The 23,510-nt window shown below is 40.9% G+C and overlaps 1 long non-coding RNA gene across 1 annotated transcript in view; it reads left to right on the forward strand.

Annotated features, from left to right (window-relative positions):
• Window positions 1-429: 429 nt before the first annotated feature.
• The window catches only part of LOC105739910, a 42,762-nt gene continuing 19,681 nt past the window's right edge, over window positions 430-23,510 (forward strand). Inside the window, exons 1-3 of the long non-coding RNA XR_001115892.2 lie at window positions 430-537; window positions 1,701-1,828; window positions 19,021-19,066. This is a non-coding gene — a long non-coding RNA (uncharacterized LOC105739910). The remainder of the gene's footprint in view (window positions 538-1,700; window positions 1,829-19,020; window positions 19,067-23,510) is intronic.

The following is a 23,510-nucleotide window of genomic DNA, read 5'->3' on the forward strand; positions in this document are numbered from 1 at the left end:
CTCTTCCTCCTCCTCTTCCTCCTCTTCCTCCTTCTCTTTCCTCCTCTTCTTCTTCCCCTACTCCTTCTTCTTCTCCTCAATTATCTTCCTCCTCCTTGTCCTCCTTCTCCTGTTATAAAATAGTAGGAATGCATGATTTTGTTATAATTTTGCAAACAATAGTGCATAGAATTCTTGGACATGGGGAAATTTGGGTGCCACTCTGTACTAGTTTTCCATTCAGAAACAAGATGCGGTTATCTCATACACATAAAATGTTAATGAGCTGAGGCTCTGTGCCCACTGTGAACTACCCATGGCCTGGATCTGCTGTGGAGAACTCTGGAGATTGCTGGGTAGAATGTCAGAATTCAAGTGAACTCAAAGCCCTATTGTGACCAAATGACTCTTGGTATGAATAGAGATGTTCACACTCAGGCCTGTGACCACAGACAAAGTAGCCAGCCCACCATCCCTAGATGATTTTCCAGTCTTTGCACACCAGTGTGGCCATAGGCTTGTTTTCTCCTGGACTGAGCCTGAAGATCCTACGAGCAAGTAGGAAAACCTAATGTGAAAATATGTGCCTTGCATAGGTTGTGATATTCAAAAAGTTACCACAATGGAAAATGACTAATTAACGTTGCTGATTCTGGAGAGCCAGTACTTCGATCCTATGAGCCAAGACCATGTTAGTTTGCCAGGCAGGTTAGGCTAATCAGAGTTGGTCAGGATATTTTGTGCATGCAGACACAGCCTGGATCCCCACAACAAACAGTTTCTTGGCCTGATTTTTGATAAGCACTCCTTGTACATAGGGTTACTTCTGAACCTCCATTGCTGACCTAAGGAGCCCACTACTCTAGCCTCTAAAGGACCAGTGCAGCAGGCATCCAGCCTTGCAAGCTCACAGCCATAAACATTTTTCTGAGCTCACATAAGCCCATCCCAGAAACACCTTCATGCATTTCATAAAAGGACATAAAGAATCAATGAGTTGAATTTTGGCAAACCTAAGCTTCTTATACGTTAACTATTTTCTCTAAACTCTGTCTCAGCTTTCTTCATTCATCTATGACAATTCTTCATCTATCATCAGATTTCTCATTATTGATCCCCACTCCACCCCTACCACTCAAACAAGTTGGTTACTTTCTCTGTATTTGCTCAGTCAACTTCTTTTTTCTTACCTAAATTTGTCTCCATTTAGCTCTTGTGGCTCTGGCTTATTTTTTATATTCTCCATAACTCTTTCCCCAGTAACGTCTAGAAAACACAAATATCTTCCCTTTTTTAATTTGCATTTTAGTAAATATTTATTGAATGTATATTTTGTGTCATTGTTGTGTGCTGTGAAGAATATAAGGGCAAGTTAGGATATTTATCCTCAAAGAGCTTATGTTTTAAAGAAAAAACTAGTTAGGTAGACAAGCATACCCTGAGGAAAAGGTGACTAACAGCGACTAGAGGGACGAGACCACAAAAGAAATTGCATTTGAACAGAGCTTTAGTGAATGTGAGTTATCTTTGATTTCTGATTGTGTTTATCACTTGCTGTATCTTGTACTATGGCATGTAATCACACCTAATGTGACCATCCTTTAAAACATACAATTTATTTCATGCCCAATTTTGTCAACTGTCGGTGGGATTGGTCTCCCTGGAAGAGAGTAAACTCCTTTAGTGCAAGCTCTGTCATCTTTTTTTCTTGTATTCCTCAGGCATACGTCCTGTGCTCCATTAGTCCTAGCTGGATCGTGGACATATTACCATCATTACAAATATCAACAGTTTGTGATTACTTCAAACAATCTGAAGTTGAAGGACCCCAGATATCCTTTAAAACAGGGTATGTTGTACAGAATTATAATAGTCAATGTGAATGCATTTCAAAATACTGCTGTCCTTCTTAAAGCTACTGTACCACTTGAGTCTGGCTAATGCCTCCAAAGGATCCTTTATAGAGGCCTCATTAGAAACATTGAGATCTTGGAACCTAAATTTAGAACTAAAGTAATCTGATGTTGATGGCCACATATCAACCTCTTCTAGAGCACAGTTAACTCTGCCATATGGTCTAGCGTCATCAAAGGGGAGGAGCCTTCACACCAAGCCGATAGGGCCCACATGGGAAATGTTGGCCTTTCATTTCTTTTTCCCCATGAACTTGGTATTTATATAATACTTGTACTGTTACCTGGTGGAGGTTCATGGCCTCAGGAAACTTTGGCTCTTGAGTGATGATTTTCCCCAGGAGTTTTTACAGCCAATCTTATTCCTTGTTGGAATTGCTGGGAAGTAGGGATCACCATTTGTGAGCAACCCAAAACATGAGGCAGTGACTTCACATTTGGGGTGTCAGAGTTGCCCATTAGTTTCCTGCTGGAAGCAGCATTCTTCTCAGGTGATTCCGTTCCTGTGTCACCTCCCTCAAACTTTAGAAGTCAGCAAAGCCAGAATATTGGTTTATCAGACATCAACATATGCTTATTCCTCCTGCCTCTCCCCCTTACCCAAGAAGACAGAATCGAGGGCTAGCCACTTGAATGTCTCTGTGTGGCATTGCTTTCAAGATTTCAGCTATCAATGTCATGCAGCAATACCTTTTGGATCAGGAAAGCCTCGCTGTCTAAGGACCTGATTTTCTGGACTGCTAGCTTGTGTTCAAGGACGTTAGTTTCCCAAGCATGGCACTTAGCAGTTTTAGGAAACGCTGATACAACTGTAGCAATTTTCCCCAATTTGTTCCTGACAAAGAAGTCTCTTCAAAATTGAGTTGGCTTCTTTTCTTTTATTCGAAAATGCTGGTAAACACAATTAGCTTCATTAACCTCAGTTTCTGTTTCATAACCGAAAATTAGCCTACAATCACTGGTTTGCTGGAAAGCACAGATGTAATTAGTCTTTAACTGACTGATATGAAAAATCTGTCTCTTCTTTAATTTCTCTGACATCTCAGTGAATATGAAAACATGTCTGAACTCTCCCACATTGGCACTGGGGACACGAGTAAAAATAAATCAGGGATTTAAATCAAGGATCTCAAGCTGAGACATGAAAACCGATATTCTTGTACGTAGAAATTGGAGACAAGGGGGCATTTGTTGGGGAGGTGATAAGCAGAAGGTAGAAACTATGAAGTCTATTCTCAGCACCATTTCTAACATGTCCAAAGGAGGTTACTGGGACACTGACATCTACAGGCAAAGTTAAATGATTGTCTGTAAAAATGGACTGGGAAAAAAGTACTTGCTCTGTTGGCACAGGTGAAAAATCACTATCTCAGCCCTTGAAATCAATTTTGTTGACCAGCTTTAACAACAATGCCTTTTTTGTGAGCAAGATAAGAAAGTCACATTTCCTGAGCAATCTTGACACTTGCGTTGTTCTCAGGCTAGCACTTAAAGATGGGACTTTTAGTTCTTGTGACCAGAAAAGCTGAGATCATGAGTTTAATCAAGAAAGTCTATGGTCATCATTCCTCCAGTGGCTGGTACCCTGAGAGAACGTGTCCAGTGCAGGAAAGATGAGGATGTTCAGTTTCTTTAGCTCAGCTGATAATCTGCTAAGACAAAGGGAAGGTAACGTGAAGTAGTTCAACTAGGTGTTTGGGTCTGAGTTTAACAGAATGTGGCCTGGGGAGCCAGGCTGTGACTGGCATCCATTTGGTGAAGTTCATAAATCTGGGTTAGTCATGAGTAGTCTTAGTCCATTCAGGCTGCTATAATAGAATATCATAGACTGGGGAGCTTATAAACAACATACATTCATTTCTCACAGTATTGGAGGCTGGGAAGTCTAAGATCAAGGCAGATTTGGTGTCTAGGGAGGGCCTACTTCTTAGTTCCTAGACGGCAGTCTCCTTGCTCAGTCCTTGCTCAAATGTGGTGGAAGGGGTGAGGGAGCTCTCTGGGATCCCTTTTATAAGAGCACTAACCCCAGTCATGAGGGCCCTGCCTTCTTGCTCCAACCACCTTTACAAAGGCCCCACCTCCTACTACTGTCACCTTGGGCTTAGGATTTCAACCCGTGAATTTTGGGGAGATGCAAGCATTCAACTTATAGCACTGAGGTGGCTAATTAAGCATATACACTGAAGTGTGCCCTTTCATACCATTTGCTCTTAGAATGGCATAATAGAGATGAATATCTCAAGTATTAGAGTCCTTAACACAGACATAATTCCTTTCTTTGCCACTTCACTGCCTCCCACACTGCTTTGTTCTAACTCTCACTAAAAGATTTTAATTTCCAAGTTGTTTATCTATAGACTTGGATGGTGCCCCCCGGCATGCACCCCCTCAAGGCCTCTGAACTGCCTCCCTGCCAGTGTGGACTCTGGTTCGAGGGCTGTGAAATTGAGTCAAGTTGTTCTGTCTCGGTGCCCAAACTGCAAATGAGAAATCTTATAATTCAAATTGAAGTTCTCCTCTGTCACTCCCTGCGCCTCTTATCAAGCCTCATAATAGTGAAATAAAATAGTCACTAAATCAGAAAATAATCCACGGCAGTAAAGTAGCTTTTATTAGGCACCAAAGGCATTGGGTACAAATAAAATAATGAGAGAAGAAATTAATATTATTTCCTCTGAGCTTGTTGGAGAGAGTGGTGTGTGACACTTGACTGACTGTCACATCTTTCTTATTCTCTTCAGCATTGTTTATATCAGAGGCTCTGTCTATGCAATAGCTAGGTTGGGAATAGCCATGCAGTGGGGCAAGATAACTGGATCTAATTATTCAGAGTCCCCTGATAGAAGTGTCTGATTTCTATTTTAAGAGAATTCTGTTTTAAGAATTCCCAGGAATATGCCATTTAGAAACCACTGTATTCCAAAGAATGACACTGAGCCTCTTGGAGAAACATGTTTGTGCTTAGTTGTCCCCACTGTACTCCACTTTCTCTGGCCTTACAGCCATATGCTTTCTCCATTTTATTTTCTGATCATTTCAAACAAGCATTGCCTATCCTACACAGAGAAGAAAGAGTTTGGGGGTGGTTATTCTGACAAGACATTCAGGGATAGAGAAGCTCTTTTCCCCTGGCATTCATTTCTTGTGTGTTTCTTTTGAGTAATTAAACACAGAAAGGTCACCTAGCATCCTGGCAATAACAGGAAATGGAAGGGGGGAACATAAAGTAAAAGCAAGCAATCAATATGAGGAAGTCAACACTGTGTTTTTGTTTTTCTTCCAGTTTCTTTTAAAAGGGATTAGCTATTTATCGATTATTCATATGCCACCTACTTCCCCAAAGATTTTTGAGGCAGTCCAACTTGATAGCACCTCAGTAACACCTGCAAGTTCCTAGATTTAATTTCTTGGCAGAACAACAACAAGCTGATACAAAAATCTGATTTGAGTGCTTCTAAATTTCAGTGAAATAAAAAATTTGTCTCAGCTAAAAAACCTGTATTCACTCGTTCCAGTTCTCTGTTCCACCATCCAATCATGTTATTTTCATTTCAAGAAAGTATTTCCTTTCTTGCCGTGCTCAGATGCATGTGTTAAAGCAGCAGCAATTATAAGATTTGACTCTTTCAATTTCTTGCACCTTATTGGCCCAGCCCAGTGAGGAGTGCAATCTGTATCTCCACAGCCCTGGCATTTAGGGGGCCCAGTGTCAGAACGAACCCTCTTTCAATAGAGCAGCTTATCTAGAGAATGACCACTCTCTGGATCAGTTCTTCTCCTTGATATCATGATAGGAGTCATTTTGAAATTCTGAACTCTTTTCATTAAACTGGGTTGTTGCCATTCTGTGAAAATACCTTCAGCTTTCTCACTCCATGGTATTATTAATGCTATTCCTTTGGCCTGGACCTCTATTTAAACTCCCTGATACAATCCTCCTCATTCTTCATGGCTTTGCTGAAAGATGCTTGTCTCATCAAGCCTTGGGTATCGGTTATCAATTGTCACAATAAAGCTGCATAACAAATAACCGAGTTTTAATAACATACAGCAATGAACATTTTTTTTTTTTGCCTACAAGGTAACTGCATGGTTCTTATGGTCTCAGTTGTTTTCACGTGTGGATCTGAAGACAACTGTGTGATGGCAGGAAGGTCTCCTGATCTTGGCTTGGCTCTCTCACATGCAAGGGGTTGGTTGGCTGTGAGGTGGCCTAGGATGGCCTTAGCTGGGACCACTATGCTTTCTTTTACATGATCTCTCATCCTCTAGCAGGTTAAGTTAGGATTGGTCTCATGGTGGAGACAGGTTTGTGAAAGAAGGGGGAAATGGCAAGGCCATTTCCTTGAGGCTTAGGCTGACAGCTGGCACACCACCACTTCTGCTGCATTCTGTGGCCCAAAGCAAGTCACAAGGCCAACTCAAGGCTTAGGGAACTTGACTCTATCCCCCTATGGGAGAAACTGTAAAGTTACGTCACAAAGGGTGTGGAGAAAAGAATAAAAACTTGGAAAAATTTTTGCAATCATTCTACCACAACTTTCATGATTACCTGTCTGGAGTAGTTTCCCATTGTGCTTTATTTTTACTTTTTTGAAAGAAATTTAAAAATAGGATATCATTTGGGCACTTGTTTTATCTCCATCTATGACTCCTTTAAAATCAGAGGCTGTGATTCATTTATTGTTTGGTCCTCAAGTTGCTTAATGCAGTAAAACAGGCATATGTCAGATTCGAAACATTCTAAAAATAAGGCAAAATGAAAACATAAGCACATAGAATTTTAAATCTGGAGTAACTTCAAAAGTTTATCTAGCGCATTACCCTGTGTTGCAGTAAGTAAGCCACCCAAAATGAAAGGACAACAAAAAAAAATTACCTCAAAATGCAAAGAAGGTCCTTCCCTAATCAATGCTGATTGCAAAGCAAACACTATTCATGCACCCTAACACTCAAACTTTAATTTTTAAATTTCGTAGCAGACAGAGAAAAGCCACTTTCCTCCCTTCATCTTAGCCTTCACTGTCTGCCTTCCTCTTCTCACTGTGATTCAGCTACACACTTCATCGGTGACAATGACATCTGCTCAGCGTTCAAAGATTGGAACAGTGCCTGAGCACCAAGAATAGTGCTTTGCTCAGTAACTGCTTGTTGAGAACAGAGATACAGGAGGGAATTCCTTCCACCTTAGTGACTCGTGATCCTGTCTAATAAAGGATTTTCCTGGAGGGCCACCACGTGATCCTGCAGAGTATTTTGGCTTCTCTGATGTCTTTTCTCATCTCCCTTCCATCCATGGCTCCCCAAGGAGTCAGTGCACCTCAGAACTTCAGAGCAGGCTGAGGCCCCATCTGCTCAGCAGCTTCCATCCAGCCTTTTGGCCAGAGCTATATTTTAAGACAACAAAGCCAGTCCAGTCTAAGGAGCGAATTCTGCTCTGAAACAGGAAGGGAAGATTGGGTTCTGTATTGATTTATTCATGTTGAGAGCTCTCCACTTGACTGAATGAAATTCAATTAATATTTTAGGTTTTTAATGAAACTTGTTCTCACAGTGGCTTTTCTTGTCACCATTTATTTGAGTCCTGCATTTCTAGAACCTTTGTAATCAGTATATGCCCACATGGTTCTCCAGATTTGGTTTAATTCCCCTGTCAAATCACCGAGAAAGAAGAAGCTGATTTTTTTTTTCACTTGGAAAACAGTTTTTAAGGAAAGACATATTTAGCCTATAATCCTGTGCCTTTTATTGTTAGTTATAGTCTAGTATGTTCTTAACCTCAGATTATAATACAATGTGTCTTTCAGATTCATCCTGATTCATTTTCTTTGAACCATTCATTTATCATGCTACGACGATGGCTTTGTGACTTTAGGACAATCTGATCTCTAGTTCCTTGTAGTCATTTAACCTCAATTTCCAGTGTTTCCCTATCAACAGAGGTAGTCTAACTGATAGCCCTGCCAGCCTTCTTGCTTCTCAGGATGGTCAACTCTTCTTTATGACTGTCAAGATTCTGTCTTTCCTGAATTTGAGCCTTCCTTGAAAGTCTTTTTTATCAGAAGGGCATAGCTTTCTATTTTGCCTTTACAAAAAGGAAAAAAAAATCTCTGTCTACAAAATCATTTATTTTCTACTCCGTAGTCAGAGTCTATTTGAAAATTCATGAAGTACTCTCTGAAGAGTGGCTAGAAATGGGTACAAGACCTACAGATTTATAGCCTGCTTCAGCAAGACAGATTGGGTTTCACATAATCCTTTTGAATAAAAGAGATCAAACCCCAACTCTACTTCAGGCAAAACGGAGAGGGACAGTTGAATGCAGGGACCTGATCATCATCAGGTATCTGCCCCTCCCAGATAAATGTAAATACATAGAATAGGCTGAACTCAGTACAGATGAAGCAGGAAGAAGCTTTGTTCTTCTTCATCACTCTCTTGCAAACCCACTCCATTGACAGTTATCCCCTCTGGTCAAATCTTCTGCAGGATCCAGAGCTTTCGCAATTCCTTTCAGGTAATAAAATGTCCAGCTCAACCTAATAACAAAACTCTAAACTTTCATCCAAATTAAAATGTTTCCCCATCTCCAGCTGAAACGTGTAGAAAGGCAGGGAGGGCATGCAGTTCTTTTTGTCTTCCTCTTCCCCCTCCTCCCCCTTGATAGGACTGAGCCCAAGGCATAAAGAGTGTAACAGGAAAAAGTGCACCATGCCCTTGTTACCTGGGGTTTGTATTTTCTGAGTGTGGCCAATGCGAACGTACTGGTTCTTTTGCTTGTAGGACATGTCTGTGGTTTCCTCAGGTACTTTTCCCATCAGGCCTCTGACTGCAACTCCCCGAAGTGCTGTCTCCCACTGGACATTGACAGCACCCCATCAACACAAGGCTTTCAGGAGTCCAGGCCGCACAGTCCACTCCTGAGCAGAGACAGGAAGTGGGGTAAGGAGTTGATGGAGCCAGGGGCACATGGCATGTGGTCTAACCCTTTCCTCGCTTTCAGACCATGCTCCTGGAACCCAACCTCCTGCCCAGTGTCCCCGAACCTGCTTCTAAGGCTTGAGCAAGCCTCTCCCTTTGTCCCTCCTCCCAAAGGCAGATTGCTTCTGGTGTTCATTCTCCTGATCCAGCGGGTGGCTGTTTGTGGGCATGGAATGGAGCTTGGACATGCAGTGGTGGTAGCTACAAGTGTGCCTACAAGGCTATCATAATGAGGGATGGAATCGGGTCAGGGAGGAGAGGAGAAGAACTACATGACCCTTCTTCATGGCCAAGAGACCAAAAATGAAGAGCTTGGGCTCTCTGCACATCACTTTCTAGTATAGGATTCAGTGATGACTGAAGATTCTAAATGCAAACCTAGACTTCAAGATACTGATGAAGGCATGTTTGTCAAGATAAGGGGATGGAACCCATTTTACTTATGTTAATTAGCTTGATGTATAAATTTTTTTTTATTTTTTATTTTTATAGAGATGAGATCTCACCATATTGCCCAGGCTGGTCTTGAACTCCTGGGCTCAGGCAATCTTCCTGCCTTGGCCTCCCAAAGTGCTGGGATTACAGGCATGAGCCACTGTGTCAGGCCCAATTTTTAATGTTTAGAGTTATGTACTGTGGGCCTCAAGGCCTCAAAATTGTTAGGGGCAGGTAGCATACAGAGCCTGTCTGTTGGGTTATGCCGCCCTACAGTATTTATCTGTGTAGTTCCTGCAAGATGACCTAGTCTGGCTCCTTTCTCTAGAGTCCTTATCTGGCCCACAAGAAATATTCATTTGCCCACCTTTGGTGGAGACACATCCATCTCCTATGCAGGCCTCTTCTCTCTTTCTTCTGCCCCCTTAGGCTGATGGAGCCACAGTTTCTTGCATTCAGATTTTTTTTAGGTGTAGATTAGGTGCTATCCTCTTCATCTCTCAAATTCCAGAGGACATATATCAAACTTTCTGAGTGGGTCCTTTCAAGTCCTTCTCACTTGGCTGGAAAAGAGGGGGATGCACCTCTGTCCTCAGAGGGGAGGTTATGAAGGAATATATGGCACATAAACTGTCTCTCAAAATATCTGCACTAGCACTTTTATAGCTTCATTGAAGCATAATTAATGTACAAAACAACTGCACATACTTAAGATGTATAATTTGATGGATTTATCATATACAAACACGCATGACTAAAACTACAATCACGATAATGACATATCCATGACCCCAAAGGTCTTCTCATGCCACTCTGTGCTCCATGCCTCCCTGACCCCTGTCCTCAGGCAACCACTGATCTGCTTCCTCACTTTATGTTTCCTAGATTTTTGTGTAAATGGAATCAGTCTGGTTTGGTTTTCTGTTTTTGGGGGGTGGGAGGGTTGGCTTGTCTTCTTTCATTTAAAATAATTATTTTGAGATTCATCCAGGTTATTGTGTGTTTGGAAAGTTTGTCCCTTTCTACTGCTGAGTAGTATTCCATTGTATGGGTGTACCATACTTACATTTAGGTTGCTTCCAGGTTGGGGTTATTACATCAAAAGCTGCTATCAGAATTCACATACAAGTCTTTGTGTGAACATATGCTTTCATTTCTTCTGGATAAATACCTACAGATGGAATGGTTGGGTTGTATGATGCCTATATAGTTAACATCTTAAGAAATTGCTGAACTGTTTTCCAAAGTGGTCGCGCTGTTTCACATCCCTTCCAGTGTTTAGGAGTCCCAGATGCTGCACATCCTCACCAGCACTTTAACTTGAGCTGCTCTAGTGGGTGTGTAGTCATGGCTCATTGAGGCACTACAACTTTTGGAACCCTCAATGCATTATTCGCCTTCTTCCCTATACAACTTATATTTAGCAAAGCGTTTTTTAAATCTCCTGAGCTTAGGAGCTCAATAAAATGGGGTTGGAGGAGGGTCTCTGACATCTGTTTTATTAAAATTGAGCCTTGGGGTCTCCAGTGAAACTTAGAGAAATAGGGCAAGTAAGCCCTCACATCCTACTGACCTTGCTGAGAATGTACAATGTAATACACTGGGGTGGGCATATGGACTCATTTACCCATACTAGCTGATAAGGTTTGGCTCTGTGTCCCCACCCAAACCTCATCTCGAATTGTAATCCCCATAATTCCCATGTGTCAAGGGAGGGACGTGATGGGAGCTAATTGGATTATGGGGGTGGTTTCCCTCATGCTGTTCTTGTGATAGTGAGTTCTCACGAGATCTGATGGTTTTATGTGTTTGACAGTTCCTCCTTTACATGTTCTCTTTCTCTTGCTTGCTGCCATGTAAGACATGCCTGCTTCCCCTTCTGCCATGATTGTAAGCCTCCTGGGGCCTCCCCAGCCATATGGAACTCTAAGTCAATTAAACCTCTTTCCTTTTTAAATTACCCAGTCTCAGGTAGTTCCTTATAGCAGTGTGAAAATGAACTAATACACCAGCTTTCTCTGCCAACCTGGAACCCTGATTATCACCAGCAACTATTCTCATTTTCCCAGATTCTCCAACAAGAAGAGGCTTTATTCCCTTAGCTCTAATCTGAAAACATTCAAGGCAGGACTGTGATTGCCCTTGTTTAGGTCACATTCCCATCCTTGATGTCTTAGCTTGGTTCTCCCCGAAAGCAGATTACGATATAAGGGTTTGAATGCAGGTCGTTAATTTGGGAGCATTGTCCCAGGAAGCACTGTGAAGCAGTGGAGCAGTGAGGCAGGAAGAGGATCAGTACAGAATTTGGTAACGACATTGGCATCCACAGCTCAACCATGCTGAGGACCCTCTGAGTTTGTGAGAAGCACATCTCAGAATTGCCCCCAGTGGAGGGTGTGGACACTGGGCTATTAAGCCATCATCTTCCGTTCTCGCTGGTTGGACGTTCCTTCCAGGGACACTACCTCTCAAGCATTCTGCTGCCTGAGCACTCTGGCTGGACTTGTTCTCCAGCCAGACTCTTGCTTAGGCAGGGCTACAGTGGGCAGTCAGCATGAAGGGCAACTGTCTGCAGGAGTCTTTGGGGTAGACTGAGCAGTTGCAGGTGGGCTACCATTAGCGCTGCTACATCTGGATATCCCAGTAATGTGACTTCCAACCTAAGCTAGGACCGGGAGGGGGAAAGAGACCAGGGAAATGCATTTCACAGAAGAATGTGTAGGAGTTGTTCTGGGTACGTTCATTGGCATGTGCCAGGAGTTTTACAGGAACAACTTATGGTGGTAAATTGCTGACTAAAATCTTTGCAAGTTTGTTTCAAAATGTTTTAAAATGAAATCTTAAAAAGTAGCCTTAATGTAACTTTTTACTCCATAATTATTTATTCCTGGTACTCTCCCAGAGATCTCACCGCATAATAGAGACTCTTCCATTTTTTCATTGTTTGCCTTTATCCTTTGGGGAAAACTTTCACCATTCAGATAGTGAAAAAACTTATTGAGCAACTGCTGTGTGACTGGCTCTTGTATCAGGTACTAAGAATGCTAAGACGAATGCCCTCAGGCTGTGGAGGTAAATTCTGTGTGTCTTCCCACCAGTAGGATCAGAAGACCGAGGTTCCGGAATAAGAATGTCAGATGAGGCTTTCCCTCTTTCTTCTTACTTCCTCTGATTCCAGAGTGTTTTGAGCACAGCATGTTCATCTCTTTACAGAGTAAGAACAGCTTCTTGTGTTTAGGGTGCAATTTTAAAGAGAAATGTCGCTACTTTTTCCCTGCCAATTTTGAACACTAGACTATGGTTTCTCCAAATTTGATGCTTTATCACATTCCAGGTAGTATAATCTTTATATTATCAACATGTGCACTCCCTTGCTTTTTCTAGCGGTGCCTTTTCTTTCTTCCTGGAATTTATATTTCTGTCCCCCATCTGCCAGCCTTTCCCATAAACTCTCAGGCACAGAATTTATTTCAATTTTCTGTAATCTCACTTTCTAACACCAGTAAATAATCCACCTATCTCTGTGAGGCCCTGCTGACCTTTTGCTTCTTATCAACTTGATATATTTTTACTTTTTGTCTTTCGTTTTTACATATTTTCACTTTGGTTCTCTGATCTGGCCTCCTTTCCCCCAGTTTTGCATCCTGGCTATCTGGTAGTGGCTTCTCAGCCCCTACCTTGTCCTTCTTTTCCTTTGCAGGGATCCCCAGCTGCAAGCTCTTTCACTACCCGCTGACGTGTCCTCTGTGCTCCTGCTTTTCTCATCAGGGCTGCTGTCTGCTTAGCGGCTTGGGTTGCAGCTTCTCTTGGACCCTTGTTCGTTGGCCTGCTGTGCCCTTCTCCTCTTGCTTCCCTGGCCTGTACTCACTGAATTCCTTCTTTTATCTGACTCTTCCAAATGGGGAATTTGCAGAAATTGGAAAGCATCTTTATCCAGCCAGCACCACCATTAGTGCCCATCACCCACTTATTGCAGTGGAACAGTGGAAGTTCACAAGAGAGTTGATTTTGTTGGGTGATACTGTGAGAAATGCTCATGATGCCTTAAGGCCTCTCTTCTGGCACAGCGTCCCCCTCTGCTCCACTGGACCCTCCCTCCTCTAGTGGCTGCTGTGAACCTATTGTGCTGTGCTAATAGATTTGTTTAATATTTTATTTTGACAGTTCCAAATTACAGAGAAGTTGCAAGAAGAGTACAAAAACCTCCCATATGCTCTTCTTCCTTAGTCTTCCCTGGCCTCCATGACCCTGACATTTTTGAAGATTGTAGTCTAGTCATTTTGCTGAATGTTCTTCAATTTAAGTTTTCCAAAGTTTCCTCATGATTAGACATCAATGATATATTTTATGGAGGGAATACCATGAACGCTGTGTTCTTTGCAATGCATTCTTTCAAGTGGCACACAATGTCTGTCAGGTTACTGATGGTGTTAACATTGATCACTTGTTTGAAATGGTGCCTGCCAGATTTCTTCACTGTGAAATTATTCTTTGTTATTAATAAATATAACATGGGTTGTACTTTGACACAATATAAAATTCCATTCCTCATTTAGCTTTTACCCATGATTCTTTGTTTTTTTTTCTCTATTTCCCAGCCAAGGTTTTCTATTGTTTTTTAAGTTCTGGGGTATGTGTGCAGGATGTGCGGGTTTGTTACAAGGGTAAACGTTTGCCATGGCGGCTTCTTGCACCTATCAACCCATCACCTAAGTATTAAGCCCAGCATGCATTAGCTATTTTTCCTGATGTTCTCCCTTTCCCCGCCCCTTCCCAACAGGCCCCAGTGTGTGTTGTTCCCCTCCCTATGTCCATGTGTTCTCATTGTTCAGGCCCCACTTATGAGTGAGAACATGAAGTGTTTGGTTTCCTTTCCTGCATTAGTTTGCTGAGGATAATGGCTTCCAGCTCCATCCATGTCCCTAAAAAGGGCATGATATTGTTTCTTTTTATGGCTGCTTAATATTCCATGGTGTGTATGCACCACATTTTCTTTATCCAGTCTATCATTGATGGGCATTTGGGTTGATTCTATGTCTTTGCTATTGTGAAGAGTGCTGCAATGAACATACATGCTCATGAATCTTTATAATAGAATAATTTATATTCCTTTGGGTATATGCCTAGTAATGTGATTGCTGGGTCAAATGGTATTTCTGCTCCTAGGTCTTTGAGGAATCACCAGACTGTCTTCCACAATGGTTGAACTAATTTACGTTCCCACCAATAGCGTAAAGGCATTTCTGTCTCTCCACAGCCTCGCCAGCATTTGTGATTTTTTGACTTTTTAATAATCACCATTCTGACTGGTGTGAGATGGTATCTCACTGTGGTTTTGATTTGCATTTCTCTAATGATCAGTGATGTTGAGTTTTTTCATATGTTTGTTGGCTGTACAAATGTCTCCCTTGGAGAAGTGTCTGCTGATGTCCTTTGCCCACTTTTTAATGGGGTTGTTTGTTTTCTTCTTGTAAATTTTTTAAGTGCTTTGTAAACTCTAAATATTAGACCTTTGTCAGATGGATATGTTGCAAAAATTTTCTCCCATTCTGTAGGTTGTCTGTTTGTTCTGATGATAGTTTCTTTTGCTCTGCAGAAGCTGTTTAGTTTAATTAGACCCCATTTGTCAATTTTTGCTTCTGTTGCCATTGTTTTTGATGCTGTTTTCATGGAATCTTTGCCTGTGCCTATGTCCTGAACAGTATTGCCTAGATTTTCTTCTAAGGTTTTTATAGTTCTGAGTTTTACGTTTAAGTCTTTAATCCATCTTGAGTTAATGTTTCTGTAAGGTATAAGGAATTGGTCCAGTTTCAATTTTCTGCATATTGTTAGACAGTTTTCTCAGCACCATTTGCTAAATAGGGAATGTTTTCCCCATTGCTTGTTTTTGTCAGGTTTGTCAAAGAGCAGATGGTTATAGATGTGAGGGCTTATTTCTGAGTTGTCCTGTTCCATTTGTCTATATGTCTGTTTCTGTACCAATACCATGCTGTTTTGGTTACTGTAGCCTTGTGGTGTAGTTTGAAGTCATTAACCACGTGTTTTTGCATCCATCAATATGTTTCTTGTCCAAATTAATGATTATTGTGATGGTTGCTAAATGATTGTTTTCCAATACTGTCATTCCTTCTACATTTATTAGCTGGCTTCCCGTCATAAGGAAGAATTTTCCCTTTTCACTGATGAATTTATTCTTTACTTTATTTATATCAGTCTAGACTCTTGGCTTTCTAGTTAATTCAATGGGTTATAAGCAATTCTTATTATTTATTTTGATGCTCAAGTTGCCCAAGTTCGGCCAATAAAAGACCCTATGTATGTGAACTCTGGGCATTTCCTCATCATTCTTTGACCATTTCCTTACTTTCTGTCCCAAAAAGGTGTTCCAGACTCACTTTCAGACACACCCTGTTCTTCCCCTGACACCAGAGGATCAGTTGTGTGTGTGTGTATGCATGTGTGTGTGTGTGTCTATGTAGATAATATTCATTCTATACTTTTCAACTACATTGAAAATCATGAATTTTCACTGCTACTTCCAATTCCAATCCAATACCATGGGGTCTATTTTAGCTTTTCTCCTTTTCATGTTTGTACTTCTCTTCCTTGACAGTGAGAAAGCTGTAACCCAGTGCTCCCAATACCCCAGTCTCCCGGTATGTAATCAATCTCTTGACCCCACCTGGCTGCCCCCCTCCTTGCTTACAAACCCAACCCCTACTTGAGCCTGCTTACTTCAGATCACCCACATAATTGGGTCTGCCTTAATGGCTTTTTGGTACAGGAAGGAAGGAAACCAATTTACATTTTTAAAGAAGAGAAGAGGAAGAGAAAGCAAAAAAGTAATGCTTAGGAGATTTTTTCCAAACCACATTTGTTATTTCCATCTCTTTTTGAGTTTACACAATTACTTCTGTATCATAAAGTTATTCTAGATAATTAAAACGTATATCTTTGACTATTCTGCTCTGATATTTTAATTTTTTGTACAGAATATGGACTGTTTATACAAGTAGTCACTATTCAATTATCTTTGGATGTGAATAGAAATATCAGATACACATTTTAGTGCTTTGAAGAAAATAAATTCTGTTTTGATCAAAATGGGTTAGGTTAGACTTTACAAACATCCCTGAAATCTCAGTGTCTTAACCCAGTGGAGCTTATTTTTTGTTCATGCTATATTATTGCCCAAAGCAGGTGATTAGATGGGGTTCTCAAAGGCCTGGGCTTATGGAGGCTTCATTCTAGATGTGTTCCCACGATGACCATAGTTGTAGAAAGAGACTGTCACTAATTGTATGCCAGCTTTTAAAGTTTCTACTAGAAAGTAAAAGACATTATTTGTGCTGATATTTCATTGGCCAAGGCAAGTCACATGACCACACTTCCCAGGAAGTGGAAAAGTATATTCCTACCATGTGTCTTGAGGAGGAAGCTCTGAAGTAGTTGGAGAAGAGTACTGACTCTCAGAGTGCTTTGGCAAGGGACACCAAGGCTCTGAATTTGGCTCTCACTTTTAGTACTAGTCTTATCTTGTAACATTTCTATTTCTTTCCCTGCAAGACAGGAAAAGCTAGCTCATGAGATTATAAAGAAAAAATAGTACAAGTGTTTCATATAATGCAAAATACTATAGGAAGATGAGAGCATCATGACTCATTTCTAATAGTCATGTCACCAAATGGCAGATAAACTTCCTGGGAGCTGTGTTCATTTCCCCAGTGGATTCCATATTCCAAGTGGTGATAAAGATAACCTTTTCCAGTTATAATAGTAATAGATGCTCAATGTTGATAATTTTCCCAATACAAAAGTATATATATAAATAAGAAAATACAAAGATCCATTATCCTAAAATAGAACAATATTTACCTTTTGATATACATACTTGGCAGTCGTTTTCTAATTTAAGTAGCTGAAATTATATGTAATATTTTTCTAAATTTTTACTTAACCTTCAACTTTTAATGTTTTCTCATATAATTGCAAATTCTTTTTAATATTATTTTTAAAGGCCACATAATATTTTATAACCAATTAATCATTTACCTATCATTGGCCACTTAAGTTGTTTCCATATACATGATATTCATGATTGTTTTACTCTGCTTACAATGAGAGAAGAATGCCTTGCGTCTACACTGTACCAGTCCTGGACCTCAGATTCATTTCTTTCCTTCCTCCGCTCTTCTCCACATTATAGTACTCAGGGTCAGTTGGCTTCTGGCTGAATTCACCTAGTGGAAGACACTAACAGGAAAATTGCAGAATGGGGAAAGGAGGAAGTCCAAAAGTCCGTTTCTCCCCTCCCACTCTGCCGTGGATGGCTTCTTTGGCAGTAGCTATGCCTCCCTCTTGGTTACATCCCTCACCAGACAGGCCCTTCATGGTTCCAGAACCCCACCTCCCAATAAAATCCAAACCTTTGGTTCCGGTAACACCCCCTGCTACTTTGTCCCTTTAGCCTAGGCATGATAGTGGCTTCCTGCTGTTGCTAATCTCTGGGTTTCTCATCATCTTCTGGTTGGTGCTCAGCTCCTTTATCACTTGGGTTATCACCTCCCTGCATTAAATTCTGTCTGTTGGAAATGCTTGAAGAAGTTGATGTTTTCCTGGCTAGACTCTCATTTATTCTCACATTGGGCCACTGTAGCTTCTATCAGCATTTCCTTTCTCCTCAAGCCAACATGAGCTTGCCTTTATCAGAGAAACTTAGTTCAAGAAACAGAACCCCATTAAAACTTTTCAAACAGAAATGTAAAAAAGATGCAGTCATTAAAAAGATAAAAGAGCAGCACGCATTACCAATAGGCAAGAAGTACGACTAGGAAGCATGAGAGTTAGACTAGAAAGTTCCTCCCCTTCATCTTTTCTCTCTGCAGAAGAGAGTAAATATGACAGAAAGCAGTACCCTCAGCCCCAGTCCTACATAACTTCTCAAACCCTGTGGCCAAGATGAGCTACCTAGATCTCCATTTTCCTGTTATCAAGCTCTGTTTGTTTCAGGTGTCTAAGCTCCACGTAATCAGCTGTAAACAGGAGTGGGGTGTGGATGAGGTCCAGACTCTGCAGCTTGCTGAGCTGGAGAGGGTGGGGCAGCTTCTCTGAGAAAGAGCACGTGGTGGGTGGGGGCACCTTGATGAGCAGGTCCCCTACAAGCCTATTATTTAGGGATCCTAAAAATATATGGACTCCTCGTTTCTAAAAATTTGACACACTAGTGTGAAAGAAATGTCTTAATACAGGACACATAAAACTGTGGGATACATTCTAAAACAACAACAACAGCTTTTTAGTTCATGGCTGAGCAGATAGTAGACTTAGCAAAACCACTGGGGCCTGAAATGAAGAAAAGTTTCCTCTATGAACGGAGGGAAGTGGGGACACGGGATCAAGGGATGAATATCAAGTATTGGCACTGGGGAAGTTTTATTATACAGTTGTTCCTTGGTATTCCATGAAGGATTCATTCCTTGTGGATACCAAAATGCCCCATGCTCAAGTCCCTTATATAAAATGGCACAGTATTTGTGTAACCTATGCACATCCTCCCATACACTTTAAATCATCTCTAGATTACCTATAATACCTAATACAATGTAAATGCTATGAAAATAGTTCTTGTACTATTTTTAAATTTGCGTTATTTTAAATTTTGTATCGTTAATTTTAATTGTTTTTTAAAATATTTGTAATCTGTGGATTGCAGAATCTGCAGGCAGATGCTGAACCCATGAATACAGAGGGACAACTATGTAAGCTCGTTAGTGAGTATAAGTGGATTCATTTTATTATGATGATTTAAACTAAGTTAAATATAAATATATGTATATATATATGTGCACATATAGTATATTTCATGAAATAACTTTAATATATTTAAACTGGAAATGCTTCTAAATCTGTCTATAATTGGTCAAAGCTTAGTTTTGAAAGAATACACGTTTTTCAAAATGTGTTCCCTGCTCCCTATTTCTGTTATTGCTGCTACAGAGAACCATATGCAGCTGTAAATCTCCAGGCCTTCTCCCCTCTAACATGAAAATTCGTTGCAGAATGATTGCTATGAAATGCCTCTTTTTCTTTACTACCATGGTAGGAGATTACTATAAATTATCTTTTTGATGAAAAGAAAGTAATGTATGAGACTCTTCCTTATTACTCAAAGGTGTTTAAGCCCATGGTCCTTTCTTGTGGCTTAACATCAGCATGTACATTGCCACAGCAGGGGTGGATGATACATATCCACTTACCTTCTCACTGGCGTTTGTGGTTTAATGTTCAATTCCTACTCCAGGGGAACTTACTAGTAGAAGATACATCCATGGGTCCCAAGGCTTCCCGAGTCGTTCCCTGTCGGTCCCTACTCTGCTCCCTTTGTCTGTACTGTCAGTGTCTATCCTCTTGCCCCAGCCTATGAGGTCCTCCAGTTTCCCAAACAGTTTCCTTTTAGCATTTTCAGGTGATAGTTGCCTCTTCATCATATCAATAATTGGAATATCAGCAGACCCTCTACTCTTAAACTAATTTACCAGGACAGTGGGTTCATCATTTTCAGCGTTGAATTTTTTGGCTTTCACATCACTCTGATCTGCACTTCTGTGTATATGAACCATAGTTGGAAGTCAGATCTGGCTCTGAGGTCAGTCATGGTCACTGTTGCTCCAATTTGGGTGGCCAAGTGTCTCTCAAAACATGGCATCTTTCTAGTGTTCCTGGGAACAACCGTTCCCTAAGGGTTGATCTTTGGCCACATGTTTTCATGTGGCATTTGCAATGGTGTTCTGGAGGGGCTCATAATAGCTAATGAGAGCCCATTGTCAAATATTCAGGAATTTTGTGACCCAGTTTTTAAATCACAGTTTAAAATCAGTCATTGTGGGAGTAGGCACACCATGGAAATTAACAAATACTATAAATCAGGGCTTCCCCTGCCCAATCTGGAATCAGTTTACCAGCACACCACTGCATTTGGATAACTAAAATAAAAATAATACAAATAAAGAGATATTTTTAAAAACCTAGGTAATCTGGCAATTTTTATTATTGAGAACACTTTTTAAATGTTTTTATTTTAAGATTGAGCCGAAAAACCACTCAAACAGGTAAGTGAAGATTGCCTAGAGGAAATGAAAAAATGCTACATATAAAATAAAAAGGTTGATAAACTAGCCTTTGTCAAAACTAAAAACTTCTCATTAAAAAGTACTGTTAAGAAAATAAACAGGTAAGCCACAGACTGGAGAGCATAGTAGTACTTTATCTAGAATGTGTAAAGATATCTATAAATAACCAAAGAATAAAAAGATAACAGCTCAATAATGAAATGGAAAAAATATTTGCATAGAGATTTCTCAAAACAAAATATGCAAATGGCCAATAATCACATGGAAATAGGATCAACATCATCATAAGGGAAATAAAATTAAGCCTGTCATTGTGTTAGTCCATTTTGTGTTGCTGTAAAAGAATATCTGAGGCTAGCCAGGTAATTTATAAAGAAAAGGGGTTTATTTTGGCTCACAGTTCTGCAGACTGTACAAGAAGCATGGTGCCGGCCTCTCCTTCTAGTGAGGTCTCAGGAAGCTTACAATCATGGTGGATGGTGAAGGTGGTGCAGGCGTATCACATGGTGAGAGAGAGAGCAAGAAAGAGAGGGAGGAGGAGATGCCAAACTCTTTTAACCAGCCAGCTCTCACGTTAGCTAATAGAGTTAGAACTCATTCTTTACTGCAAGTAGGGCACCAAGCCATTCATGAGGGATCTGCCCCCGTGACCAAGACACCTCCACTAAGCCTCACCTGCAACACCAGGGATCATATTTCAACATGAAATTTGGAGGGGACCAACATCCAAACTACATCAACAACAAAATGTCATTTCACATCTACTAGAATGGCTAACAACAAAGAAGGCATCAAGGATGTGGAACAACCAGAGCTCTCATATTGTGCTGGTAGAAATGAAAAACGTTGTGAGTACTTTGGAAAACTGTTTGGTAGTTCCTTTTAATGTCAAACATACATCTACTCTTTGATCTTGCAATTCTACTCCTACCCAAGGCAAATGAAAACATACCTACAAAAAGACTTGCGTAAAAATATTTATAGCAGCTTTTAATCACAATAGTTCCAAACTGGAAACTCCCCAAATGTCCATCAACAGTAGGATGAATATACACATTGTGTTACATGTATATAATGGACTACGACTCAGCAATAAAAATGAACAAATCACTGAGGCATACACCAACATGAATGAATATTAAAAACCTGTTAGGCAAAGGAATCAGACACCAAAGACTACATACAGCATGCTCCTGTTTATATGAAGTTCAGCAACAGACCAAACTAATCTTTGAAATGAGAACAGTGGTGACTTTGCAGGGGATGGATTTGGTTAGGAGTAACTGGAAAGGAACATAAGGCCACTTTCTGGGATGATGGAGATATTCTATGTCTTGATTAGGGTAATGGTTTCACGGGTGAATACATTTTTCTAAGCTCATTATCTATATGTAAATTTAATTCAGTAATAATAAATTTTAAAAATAGAAATAAGTGCCGCCCCCCCGCAAAAAAATAGCAACTTAAAGAAGCAAAATGAAGTATTTAATCAAGTCTCAGGACAATGAGGAAGTAACATTTTATGTGGTTTAATGATAATATCATACAGAGTGTTAGACTGTAAGACAAAAAGAACAGATAGCAGAAAGCAACAACCTTGTACTATTATACATTTAGCATGATATTATGTTCAAGCTCTCCACCAATCATTTTATTTTATATTAATGATTCCCCAGGAGAAGTAGTTTCACTTCTGGCTTTTTAAAAGTAGTTTGGCCTGTTTACTCATATTAGTAGAAACAATAAATTCGATAAATCATCACAGCCTCCCACGCTTCTTGGCTGGCATAAAGCTGCTGACTGACGGTGTAGCCGCCAGGCTCTGTAGGACCTGCACCTCCAGGCTTGCTAATTGCTACACAGCCAGGCAGATTTGAAGAGAAGATTATAGGAGAGGAGGCAGGGAGATGAGGATGTGTGCCAGGAATTACGGAAGACAGTAGGGGCAGCCGAATCAGCATTTCTGAAACTAGGTGTGGTTTGTCTACCCTGGTGTGCACATGGGCACCACTGTACTCACAGAACATGGTTTCTGTGTTTCTCATGAATATGAGCAGTGTCCGTGGCCATTTGACACAGTTTTCCCAAGTCCCAGACTCCTGGGTTAGCTTTGGCTTAACTATTAAAGTAGGATAGCTTCAGCTCATTCCTCATTTTGATGACCACACTTTAACTGTTTTTGGGGGATATTTCTGAGAATTCCTAGATGGTCCCCATGTGTCCAGGTGTCACCTGACAGCATTCTCCCAACCTGGCTCCCTTTCTCGGTCCTCTGTGGCCTCTGGGTCCCTGTGACCTGCAGTGTGAGCACAGTGTACCCAAAGCAGCCTCGTCACCAGGTGGATCCTAAACTTAATGGCTCTTCAAGCTCTTTTAAAGGCATGAGGAAAGCTGGAGAGTGATTGTAGCATTTGTTGTCTTAGTCTGTTCTGGCTGCTGTAAGAAAAATACCATAAACTGAGGGGCTTATAAGCAACAGATGTTTACCTTTCACAATCCTGGAGGCTGGAACATTCAAGATCAAGGCGGATTTGGTGTCTGGGGAGGACCCACTTCCTAGTTCATAGACGGCCATCTTCTTGCTGAGACCTCACATGGTGGAAGGGGTAAGGGAGCTTTCTGGGGTCTGTTTTATAAGGGCACTAACTCTATTCATCAGGGCTCTGCCCCGTGATTTAATCACCTCCCCAAAGGTACCACCTCCCAATACCATCCCAGCAGGGTTGGGATTTCAACACATGAATTTGGGGGAACACACATTCAAACCACAGCAGTTGTGCAACGTCACAGTTGCTGAGCTCTCAGTATTATTGGCAGATCCCCATCATCCTGTCCTGAGAGCTCCTTCCTTGGGCCCTGGCTTCCTCATCTTATTGCTGGGCCCTGTGCTTTCCTTACTGAATCTCCTTTCCACTCTTCTCTTCCCCACCCTGTTACTGAGACTGGAACAGAGGAAATGAAAACCTCATTTCACATGACAGCAAGCTCTTGTCATTATTATTCCCTTACTGTGCACAGTAATTTAGGTTCTCTTGTCTTGAGAACCCCATTCCTGGCCACGCCCTTGCCTCTG

This window comes from Nomascus leucogenys, chromosome 6 (genome assembly GCF_006542625.1).
Source record: "Nomascus leucogenys isolate Asia chromosome 6, Asia_NLE_v1, whole genome shotgun sequence".
Lineage (NCBI taxonomy): Eukaryota > Metazoa > Chordata > Mammalia > Primates > Hylobatidae > Nomascus > Nomascus leucogenys.